The sequence below is a fragment of the Ornithorhynchus anatinus genome, chromosome 14, assembly GCF_004115215.2.
Source record: "Ornithorhynchus anatinus isolate Pmale09 chromosome 14, mOrnAna1.pri.v4, whole genome shotgun sequence".
NCBI classification, from domain to species: Eukaryota; Metazoa; Chordata; class Mammalia; order Monotremata; family Ornithorhynchidae; genus Ornithorhynchus; species Ornithorhynchus anatinus.
The window spans coordinates 31,565,223-31,577,328 of record NC_041741.1 but is presented as its reverse complement, the minus strand read 5'-3'; positions in this window follow the sequence as shown (position 1 = coordinate 31,577,328).

Here is a 12,106-nt window from a genome sequence, read left to right as displayed (position 1 = left end):
GTTGTGCTCTCCAAGCACTTTAGCGAAGTTGGTTAAAGCATGGTGTAATAATGCCAAGGTCATGCATTCGATCCCCACACGGGTCCATTTATCTTAAAATTCTTAAATCCACTACAGAGGATAGAGCACAGGCCTGGGAGTCAGAAGGTAATGGGTTCTGATCCTGGCTTTGCCCCTTGTCTGCTGTGTGACCTTGGGCGAGGGAGTTCACTTCCTAGGACTCAGTTACCTCATCTGTAAAATGGGAAATGAGACTGGGAGCACTATGTGGAACAGGAACTGTGTCTATCGCAATTTGCTTGAATCCACCCCAGCGCTTAGTACAGTGCCTGGCACACAGTTAGCACTTAACAAATGCCACAGTTATTATTGCAGTGCTCTGTCCACAGTGAGCACTCAATAAATAGCGTCGACTGATCGGACGTTTGACGTTACGTCCACGTATTAATACTTAGCCTTATGGGAATCTGGAATCGAATCCTAAGCCCAGATCATCCCCAGAATAAAGTAAAACAACCCAAACCCCCTTGGAGAGGTAGGTAGGTAGATGGCCGTAGCGTTCGCCAGAATTGAAGTGCCTCGCTGACCTGAGGCCATCTCGTTTTTGCGCTGACCACGCTCCAGTGATGCGGTGGCTTTCAGTTGTTACCGACTTGAGGATGGTCGCACTGGAGTGGCAAGAACCTGAATTCAGTGAAAGCTCTCCCACTTCTCTGTTCATAAATGTCCTTTTAAGATTGCCACGAGCCTTGTTCCGCGCCTGAAGCGAAAACTGGAGATGTCTAAAAACTCATAACTTTAAAGAAGAAATGGCAAAGCATCTGTTGGAAATACTCATGTGTGAGAACTTGTCTAAAGTCTTGTGGAGTTCACTGAAGGGCAATTCCCAAACAGAACGGTGGAGTTTAAAAGTCGTAGGGCATTCAAGTGGCTATACAAAAGGAACTAGCCACTTCTGATAAATAGCATGCCAAGGTAGCCTACAGACTGCTCTGATTCTTAATTTTTGGGTACCGGGGTGGCAGCGTTAAGTGATTCAGTATAAAATATTTCTCTTGTTGTTTTGGGGATTCACATGTGGGTGTATGGTCTTGCCAGCGTACCCATGGCAAACTCATCTGGGTTACGTCTCCAGTAAAGTAACTGGTGAGCCCCAGCCAGAATGTACGGTCATGTCTTGAGTTATCTGGAGCTAAAGCGGAATAAAAATCTGGTGTTTTGTTTGCTTCCCTCTAGGGGAACAGCTGCCTCACTCATCACAAAAGATTTCATTTTCTTTGCCCGGTCTTGCCGGTTTCTGGCCGCTCGGGATTATAACTTTAAATTGCGATGACGAAGAAAGGAGCTTCCCTCTTCCATCTGTGCTTATAGGTCATGCCCTTCTCTTTCAAAGAAACGTTCATGAAAGAGTACTTTTTCCTTTCCGGAGGAGAAATGGAGATGTCCGAAAGCGATTCTGATTGAAATGCGTCTGTGCCACCCGTTGGGATAAAGAAATGTTTTAAGCTCCCTTACAGAAGTCAGAAGCGGGGAGAAACTGTAAACCCACCTGTCAACTTTGTAAAAGCTTCTGGCAGCTGTACAAGTTATTCTCAGATCCACTGCCGCTGCCCCAGAGAAGCTTCTTCTTTGAACAATTTAATGATGCTGATATTACTACTATGAATAATAATAATTGCACTTGTTAAGTGCCAAGCACTGTACTAAGTGCCGGGGTCGATAGAAGATCATCCCTGGCCCACTTGGGGCTTCACAGTTTAAATAGGAGGGAAAACAGGTATTGAACTCCCCAATTTGCAGATGAGGAAATGGAGCCCAGAGAAGTTGTGACTTGCCCAGTCAAACAGCAGAAATGCTGCAGAACTTGGATTAGAACCCAGATTCTCTGACTCAATCAATCAATGAATGGTAATTATTGAATGCTTACTAGTTACAGAACACTGAACTAGGTGCTTGGAGAGTACTACACAAAATGATGAGGATTGGCGTTTAAGCGCTTACTACTGTGCCAAGCGCCCTTCTGAGCGGTAAAAATGTTCCCTACCCACCGGAGTTTACAATCAGGAAGGGATTCCCAGACCAATGGGCTTTCCACTAGACCACTATCTTATCCCCATCCTCCATATTTTTTTCTTTTTCAGAGATCCAGTCTCTCTCTTTCCATCAGGTTGAAGTGGGGTTGGTCTTCTGCTACGAAGTCAGTGAAATGAGACCATAAAAACTGAGTATGACCTCACCATCCAGCAGCCTTTAAAGTGTTCTTTCAAAAACTCAGGAAAATGGAAAATGATTTAACCTCTTATATACCGAATATATCAACTACTATCAAAAGCAACAACAAAATAATATGTTTTCTTGGAGATCTCTAGACGTGCAATGCAAGTAGGGACTGTCACTTCACCTTTCTAATCCAACACCCTGAAATCTACTTAGTGTGAGTGCTTCTGTTGGAGGAAAAAAAAGTATAGTACAAGCATATTTTTTCTGTGTGTGGAAATTTTACCTCATAATCATTCAGCCCAAGTCATCTTGAATGAGAAAATTCTGAATTTCTTCCAGGATTCTGGAGTACAGAGTTTACAATTTTTTTTTTTAATTATTGCTAGAGGAATCTCACTTCAACACAGATTAGTGGCAGTATTTTATTTTTTTTTGGCATTTAAGTGCTTACTATGTGCCAGGCACTGTAATAGGTACTGGGGTAAATACAACTGATTAGATTAGACACAGTCCATGCCCCACATGGGGCTCACAGTCTTAAACCCCATTTTACAGAGGAGGTAACTGAGGCACAGAGAAGTGACCGAGGAACCGAGATTAGAACCTGGGTCCTTTGGATTCCCAAGCCCATGCTTTATCCGCTAGATCATACTGCATAAAGGAATGAACAGATTGAAATCAACTATTAAAAAAAAAAATTAAAAACTACGGGACCTTTATTCCTTTATGCCAATCTTAATATTTTAAAATCCAATTATATGGGAACTGACATTCAGAATAGAGTAATTGTGCTCCAAGATAGAGAATAATTCCTATGCATTTGGGTAATTATTTGATGATTCTAAAGTTTTTCAAAACAGAATTTAAGGGTATTTGCTGGAGAGCAACTGAACGTCACTTGTAGGTGGAAGCTTAGTATCACAGCGGAATACCCATCTCACTATTGGGCTAAATGTAATTAATCAAACAAGCAAACGTATTTATTGAGCTTTTAATACGAGCAGAGTAATATCCAAGATGTTCAAACCGTGGATGAGACTCTGGCCAGTATCTTCAAACAGAAATCTTGCTGTGTCCTAACACTGTGATTCTCCTGTTTGGAAATTGGATAGAAAAGCAATCAATCTATCAGCGATTTTTATTGAGCACGTGTGGTGCGCAGAGCACTGTGTAAAGTACTTGGGGAGAGTACAAGGTAACAGAGTGGGGTAGACACTTTCCTTTCCAAAAGGGAAAGGAAAGCAGGAAAGCCTATGGTAGAGCAGTTACTGTTTTGCGCATCCCATTCAATCCCATTTAAAGCCTAAAATGGTCTAATTGATGCTTCATTAAATTTCACCTATTATAGTGCTTTATGGCTTTCAACACCGAGGGAATGCTATGAAAGCAAGCTTAACTTTGATCCACGATAAGCATTTTTGAGATACTGTACCAGTGTTGTTATCATTTATGTGAAATGCCAGAAGCCAAGAGGTTCACAATAACTTACAAAATTAGTTGTGGCCTGCTTCTGGGCTTGAACAGGCCAAAACGTGTGCTTTGTTAACAGAGCCAAGTAAAGGTGGCAGGACTGAAGCTCTGACAGGTGAGCTCAAGGAAAGATTTAGACTGAGCTCAATAGGAAAAGTTGGCATGCATTTCTTAGGATTTGGATTCCACTGTCTTTCCCTTGGCTTCTCTCACTTTTCTCCTCTTTTCTTTTTATCCTCTCGCCTCACCTTCTTCAGCAGTTGATCATTCAAGACTGTAAACTCAATCTAGACCGTAAGCAATCTGTGGGCAGGGAGTGGGTCTGTTTCTTGTTGCCCTCTCCACCCTGCTCTGCACCCTGTAAGCACTCAATAAGTGCCATTGAATGAATCAATCCATCACGGGTATTTTTTGAGGGCTTGCTATGTGCAGGACACTGTACTAAATGACTGGGAGAGTACGACAGAATTGGACACATCCCCTGCCCAAAAGGAGTTTACAATCTAGAGTCTAGATTTGTTTAGCCCCTTTCCCTTTGCAGACGCCAGGCTCCTATTTGCTCATCTTAGCCTCGGCATTTTGTTTCTTAGTACTTTCTTTTCTAGGTTTGAAATTCAGTATGGTGGGTCAGGACCTTTTTGCACACTCTCTTTAATTTTTGCAGATTTCAGTGACGTGATTTAACCTTGCACTGACCAGGGTTTGAGCGCACTGTTTCGTGACTCTGACCTGCAGGATGTACTCTGATGCTGTTACCTGTACCTTTCTGGTTAGCTTCATGTATGTTCAATTTGAAGTCTTTCCGACCTCTCGCTAGTAATGATAATTGAAATATTTACCTCACTTGCAAAATGGGATTAAGACTATGAGCCCCATGTGAAACAGGGACTATATCCGATAATAAAAAATAATGGTATTTGTTAAGCACTTTGCCACGTGCCAGGCACTGTAAGCGCTGGATGGATACGAGCGAATTAGGTTGAACGCAGTCCCCTGTCCCTCGTGAGCTCACAGTTTCAGTCCCAATTTTACAGATGAGGTAACTGAAGTGACTTGTCCAAGGTCACGGAGCAGGCACCAGAGCTTGGATTAGAACTCATGACTTTCTGACTCGCAGGGCCGTGCTCTATCCACTATGCCATGCCGGTTCTCCGATTAGCTAGTATCTGATTAACTTGTATCTAATATAAGCTGATACAAGGTAATAATAATAATAATAATAATAGCATTTGTTAGGTGCTTACTATGTGCCAGGCACTTTACTAAGTGCTGGGGTGTGTATAAGCAAATTGGGTTGGGCACAGTCCCTGTCCTATGTGGGGCTCACAGTCTCAATCACCATTTAACAGACGAGGGAACTGAGGCCCAGAGAAATTAAATGATGTGCCTAAGGTCACACAGAGGAAAAGTGGTGGAGCTGGGATTAGAACCCATGATCTTCCCCAGAATTCAGTACAGCATTTAATGCTATTGAAAAATGATTTTCTTTCTTTATTTTAGAAATCATGGCCACTGGCCCTGGAAATGTAGAAACCAAGGTAATGGAGGCCCAAAGTGAGAACATGAGTTTCCTAGGCTTTCGGGCACTACTTTGAAATCCTCCAGGTTATCACTCACATTCCCAGGATAACCATTCCCCCTTCTGTGGTTCCTAAAGACCGGCCACTTCATGCCAAAGTGGATCCAGGTTCCCAGCTAGGGTGCCAGGACACTGCACAGGAGGAGAAGGGGAAAGGAGATGATGTCAGAGATGATTTAATTTCAATTATGGGAGGTTTGAGTTGATTGATCCTTGATGGAAATGTGTCTTCCTGCTCTAAAGAAGCCTGACAATCAGGAGTCTTTTTCTTTCAGTGTCCGTGACATTTCTTGAATGATAAAAAAAAAAAAATAATAATAATCTGAAAACATTGTGCCAATAAATTGAAAACATTTCCTTCTTAAGCTAAAAAATGGATGGACGAGGTCTTGTTAAAAAGCTTTAAGGAAGACCGAGGAGCCCAAACATTTGAGGCTGATAATTTTGCCTTCTCTAAACACTAAATTGAGGGTGCCGACACACAGGATATACTGCTACATCAGATGTCCAGCCCCCATCCATTTGGTTTATTTTAAATGACAAGGCAAAATTCATTCTTTCAATTCTATTTATTGAGTGCTTTCCGTGTGCAGAGCACTGTACTATGTGCTCGAGAGAGTGTAATACGACAATAAACAGATATATTTCTGTACACGGTGAGCTTACAGTCTAAAAGGTGGGGGAGATAGACATTAATATAAAAAAATTACAGATAGGTACATAAATGCTGTGGGGCTGGGAGGGGGGAAATGAACAGAAGGAGCAAGTCAGAGAAGCAGCATGGCCTAATGGGTAGAACATGGCCTCGGAATCAGGACCACCTGGGTTTTGATCCTGGCTCTGCCGCTTACCTGCCGTGTGACCTTGGGCAAGTCACTTAACTTGTCTGTGTCTCAGTAAAATGGGGTTTAAAATGCATGACATGGACTGTATCCAACCTGATTATCTCGTCTGTACCCCAGTGCTTAGAGCAGTGCCTGGCACGTAGTAAGTGCTTAACAAATACCATAAAAAAAAAAAAAAAGGCAGCCAAGGAATTGAAGGAAGGTACCTTCTTTAGGCTTCTCTGGCTTCTAGAGCCCCCTCTTCCTCCCTCCTCCAGGCATTCTGAGTAATAAATGGAATTCTCACAAGCAGTTTAACTTGAAGCTGCTCTGTGCTTTGCAGGCGACTACTTTCTATACCAAGTGCATTGATTCCTTTGTTACACAGCGGTACTATGGGTAAGAGCATGGTGATCTTTTTGGATGTGAATAGCTATACAAATGCTGGTACTATCCTTACTGTTCTCACGCCCCCAGCCTACCCGGTATGTGATGTAGAAGTCAGAAAAAAAAAAAGCGTGTTGCATTTAAATCAAAATCTGCTTGATTTTGGAAGCCACAAATCAGTCACTTGATGTGATCCTCTTTTCAAGCTGCGCTCCGGTGTCTCTACGACATTCACCACCAGGAACCATAAAGGAGGTCAGAGAAAGGATGAGGATATTGTTTTGGGATGACCACGGTAGACTTCCTGGATGTTGTGGAGAATTTCCTGAAGGCAATGGGACGGGAGTATGGTTTCCAATTGATCCTGATGGGAATGAAAAATTGTTCTCTTTGCTTAATGCTAAATGAAGTTAGCTGTAAGTGAAGTTGGGGAAACAACAGAGTTTAAATGAAAGAAGGAGAGAAAGAAGGGATAAATAGAAGGGAGAGGGAGAGAAAGATGGAAAAAGGCAGAGGGGGAAGAGAAAGATGGAGAAGGGAAGAAGGGAGGTGGATCGTAGTTGGACTGACGATAGGGAGGTGGATTTATCTCTAGCAGTGTTTTGAACATTTTCAGTTATTCCAAGTGATTAGAATTCCAGTTTTCCTCAATTGTAAAGGAGTCCATAAAGAAAGTCATCCGATTCTAAATAAGATGCAATCTTCTATCCTCTTCATCATTCCTGAGGGTGCCTAGCATTTTGCGGTAAAATGTATATTGGAATACTTGAGTGACTGTCGAAGCCAACGGTGACTAGAGTTTGAGTTTTCTTCCAATATTCTAACCAAACCGAGTGGGGATCAAGACTATTTGGAGGCTGAGACCACTCTGAATGTTAAAAATATTACAGAATGGCAGGGCAATGGCACAAATCAGCCATCTGTTCTGAACTCAAATATCCTAATTTGCATTCCTTGAGACAGGAACAATAGTGATTCATTTTTCGACATCTGGTCTGTGTCATGGAACTTCAAGTTCCGCTAATAGGTAGAACTCTTCTAGTCTTTAGCTAGTTCCATTTTCCCACGGCTCGCTTGGGCTGTGTTTTGACTAGCACAAGCAATCCTTTTGAAATGGTCGAGAGAAAGGAAATAAAGAATAAAAGGCAGATTCACCTAGTCAGAAGGATTCTGGGGGGAGACGGGGAAATTGCTTATTTATAGGGAATAGCAACATCTTTTTTGAGAAGCGTTGTGGCCTAGTGGAAAGAGTATGGACTGGGAACCAGAGGACCTGAGTTCTTAATCCTGGCTTCTGCCACTTGCCCATTGTTTTGACCTTGGGCAAGACACTTTGGCCTCAGTTTTCCTCATCTGTAAATGGAGATTCAATACCCGTCCTCCCTCCTACTTTGGTCCCTAGGAGAACAGGGATTGTGTCCCGACCTGATTATTTTGCATCTTAACCCTGGTGCTTAGAACAGTGTTTTGGCACATAGTAAGCATTTGAAATTACCACAATTATTATTATTTTCATTTGTGTGTGCCTTCAAGTACTCAAACCCAAGGCCTGAATCTGTTCAGATAGGTTTTTTGAAGCTACCAAATGGTAGGGTGTTTTCCGCTCCCCTCTTTGCATTGCTTGTCTATACAGAGCTGAAGGAGGATGTAAAGAAGAACCGAAGTTGATGTAAAACCTAAAGTGTGACCTAACAGCACATCATGAGATTTTTGTCTGAAAAAACTCCCCTCAATTTTGTCGAACACACTAAGTGACATAAGGTCCCTCGTATGTTGAATGAGTCATCTCACAGATACCAGTGTTATTTCTGCACTCGAGAAGTCGTGATTTCATGTGATGTTATATAATGCCTGGGGTAATTGCTCTTTTGCCTGATTTTAGAGGTGATTATTGGCAAAATTGACATTTCTAGGTCATAGCTTTTCTTTGGTAAAAATCATGTTTCTTGTTACTGCAAGGAGAGTCTTAATTTCAGGATTTTCAAAATAAGTGGTGAGGGAAATATCCAGAAGAAATGAGTGGGAACTATTTTAGGAACTTTCGGTGATTGACTTTAGAAATCAGTCGTTTTGATTTTCCCTTCAAGCCTGGGACAGTGGCTGGATTGAGAGAAGAAACTAATAGTAATTTTTTTTGGTATTTGCTAAGGGCATGCTATGTGCCAAGGCCTGTATCTACTAAGCACTGGGTCAGGTTCAAGATAATCAGATCAGGCAGAGTAACTGTCCCTCATGGGGATCTCTGCCTAAAAGGGAAAGAGAGAAGGTATTTGATCCCAATTTTACAGATAAACTGAAACAAAGAAGTTAAGTGACTTGCCCAAGGTCTCACAGCAGTCGAGTGGTGGAGTTGGGCTTACAATCCAGGTCTTTTGATTCCCCAGGTCCTATGTTATTTCCACCATACCTCACTGTTTCTTTCACCTCCTTTCCCGTCTATCCTCTCTCTCTCTCTCTCTCTCTCTCTCTCTCTCTCTCTCTGTGTCACTCTCTCTCTTCTCCTTCTCTCTCTCTTTCTCTTTCTCTCCCCTCACTTCTCTCTCTCACTCTGTCTAAGCTGAGCATATATTTTAATCAGCCTCTCAAGACCCCATCCTTTGGTTGCATGCCGTTCTCTTCCCTCCTGATGTCTGTGAGAGTGGATGAGAGGGTGGAGAGGAGAGATCTTTGATTTGAAAGCCATCCAGAATTTTCAAATGCACTGAACACACGTTCCGGAATAGAATGGAATGGAAACGGATGTTAATGGAGTAGATTGCTTCAAATGCTGTCGTACTGCAAATTCCAGAATGGAATGGAATGGATGGTAGTGAGTAGATTTGCTTCAGCCCAGATGTGGAAACTAAAAGTTAATGGTAAATGAGGAACCTCTGCAAGGAAAGCTGGTACGTACCAATTTTGGAGATTTGCACATTTTTCTAAAATTAGTCTCAGATAATAATAATAACGATCCTGGTATTTGTTAAACGCTTACTATGTGCCAGGCACTATACTAAATGCTGGGGTGGATACAAGGAAACTGAGTTGGACACAGTCCCTGTCCTGCATGGGGCTCACAGTCTTAATCCGTACTTTCCGGATAACATAACTGAGGCACAGAAAAGTGAAGTGACTTGCCCAAGGCCACAAAAAAGACAAGTGGCAGAACTGGGATTAGAACCCATGACTTCTGACTCCAAGGCCCATGGTCTAGCCACTAGGCCACGCTGCTTGTTTACACACATCCACTATTTTCAGGAGAAACCATAGTAGTAGTCGACGTAGTGTAAAGCTAATACTGAATGGAACAGAAGGAAAGTATTTTTCCTCTAGAATCAATCAACCATATTTATTAAGCACTAACTATGTTACAGAGCAACTGTACTAAGCACCCGGGAGAGTAACAATGCAACAGAGTTGTAATAAAGATGGCTGAGCAAATGCATAGCATCAGGTTTTCCCAGAGAAAAAAATTAAGCTAGTCACTGCTTGTTTTCTTGAAAAACAAATAATATATTTAGAGAATTCATCTATTTACAAGTGACCCCTGCTTCGGGCTGTGTTCTGCTTGCTGCCTGGATTAGGGTCTCTCAGACTATTTGGGACTTGTCAGGACATTTCCATTCATGAGGGTGTATTATCTCAAGGGGCCAATGCTGGGTAAAAAATAGCTTCTGATAGTGTCAGGAGGGAAAGGCAGGCCCAGAGGAAGGGGCAGGGGTACTTGAAAAACACACACACACCAACATTTATACATTCATTCAAAAGTGGTTTATTGAGCACTTACTATGTGCAGAGCACTGTACTAAGCGCTTGGAATGTACAATTTGGCAACCGATAGAGACAATCCCCGCCCATCGACGGACTTAGAGTATTTGTTATTTGGTATTTGTTAAGCCCGCTGTTCTAAGTAATGGGGTAGATACAGGGTAATCAGGTTGTCCTACCTGGGGCTCACAGTTACTCCCCATTTTACAGATGAGATAACTGAGACAGCAAGAAGTTAAGTGACTTGCCCAAAGTCCCACAGCTGACAGGTGATGGAGCGGGGATTAGAACCACTGAGCCACGCTACAACTACGTTCACTTAACCGTAAGCCCGTCACTGGGCAGGGATTGTCTCTGTTGCGGAATTGTACATTTCAAGTGCTTAGTACAGTGCTCTGCACATAGTAAGTGCTCAGTAAACACTATTGAATGAATGAATGGATATCTCTTTGTACCTAATACATTTTCTTGGTGCTCAGTCAATCCATCGGTTGTATTATTGAGCACTCACCATGTGTACAGCCCTGTAACTAAGCACTTGAGAGAGTACAGTGTAACAGAGTTGGTAGAAATGTCCCCCGCCCACAACAAGCTTACAGTCTAGAAGGAGAGAGAGACATTAATATAAATAATAAATTATGGATATGTACTTAAGTGCTGTGGGGCTGAGGGTGGGGTGACTGAAGCGTTCAAATCGAAGTGGAAGGGTAACACAGAAGGGAGTGGGAGAAGAGGAAATGAGGGCTTAGTTAGTGAAGGCCTCTTGAAGATTTTCTTTTAATAAGGCTTTGAAGATGGGGAGAATGATCATCTATTGGATATGAAGGGGGAGTTCCAAATTAATTACTCAAATTAGTCTGAGAAAAATCTCAGGGAGCAGAAGTACCCAAGATTATAAATTCAGTATCCGTGTGCCCTAAACTCTCTCACCACCAAAATTTCCAACATTTCAAAACATGAATCCGATATGGTGTCACTGCTCACCAAACAAAAACAAGAAAGATAAAGTGTGACAGATTGAAGACAAATTTAAAAAAAGTGCCAAGTGCTATGGAAGGCAGCATTCAATAGTATTTATTGAGCGTTTACTATGTGCAGAGCACTGTACTAAGCGCTTGGAATGGACAAATCGGCAACCGATACAGTCCCTGCCCACTGATGGGCTTACAGTCTAATCGAGGATTTTATTTGTAATTATCTGCATGTTGGTGACACTTGTGTGAGAAAAAAATCTCTCGTGACATCTAGAGGGAAGCTACAGGCTCTTTTAAAGAGGAGAGAGACATTTGGTATGGAGGGAATTTTGCTCGGCATTCATTTAAAAGCAGAAGAAACAAATACATCAGATAATAGAGTGTTTCTGTGAATCTGTGTTGCTGCCATGCGGATTATCTACAAAAATCTGAAAACACCGAGCTGTTTGAATTATGAAGAAAGGCTCTCTCTCTCTTTCTCTCTCTCTCACTCTCTCTCCCCCCCTTATCCCTCTCTATATCTTTTCAACCCGCAGGGAGGCGGGACGTTTCCGGCCTGCTAATGCCATACTATGGCCCATTCATTAATAACCTGAGAAGGTATCTCAGCAATCAGTAGTCCCCGCTCGGAGAGTTGAGCAGCTGCAGTCATATGGATTCAGTGCTCCGGTTCTCTGTGGTTCATTGAGAAAAATTCGAGCATGTGGCCCGAGGTTTCCCCGATGACTGTCTGTGGATGATTCCTACCATCTGTTCCGGCTGCTGGCAGCTCCTAAGAGACGCACGGAGGTGTTCACTGCTCATGGCCATACGTGGAATTCTTAATGAAACCTCAGCTGCTGCCCAACTGTCTGTGAATATCAGATTCATTTGAATTGTCTTCCTGCAAAAGGGCAGGCGGATGA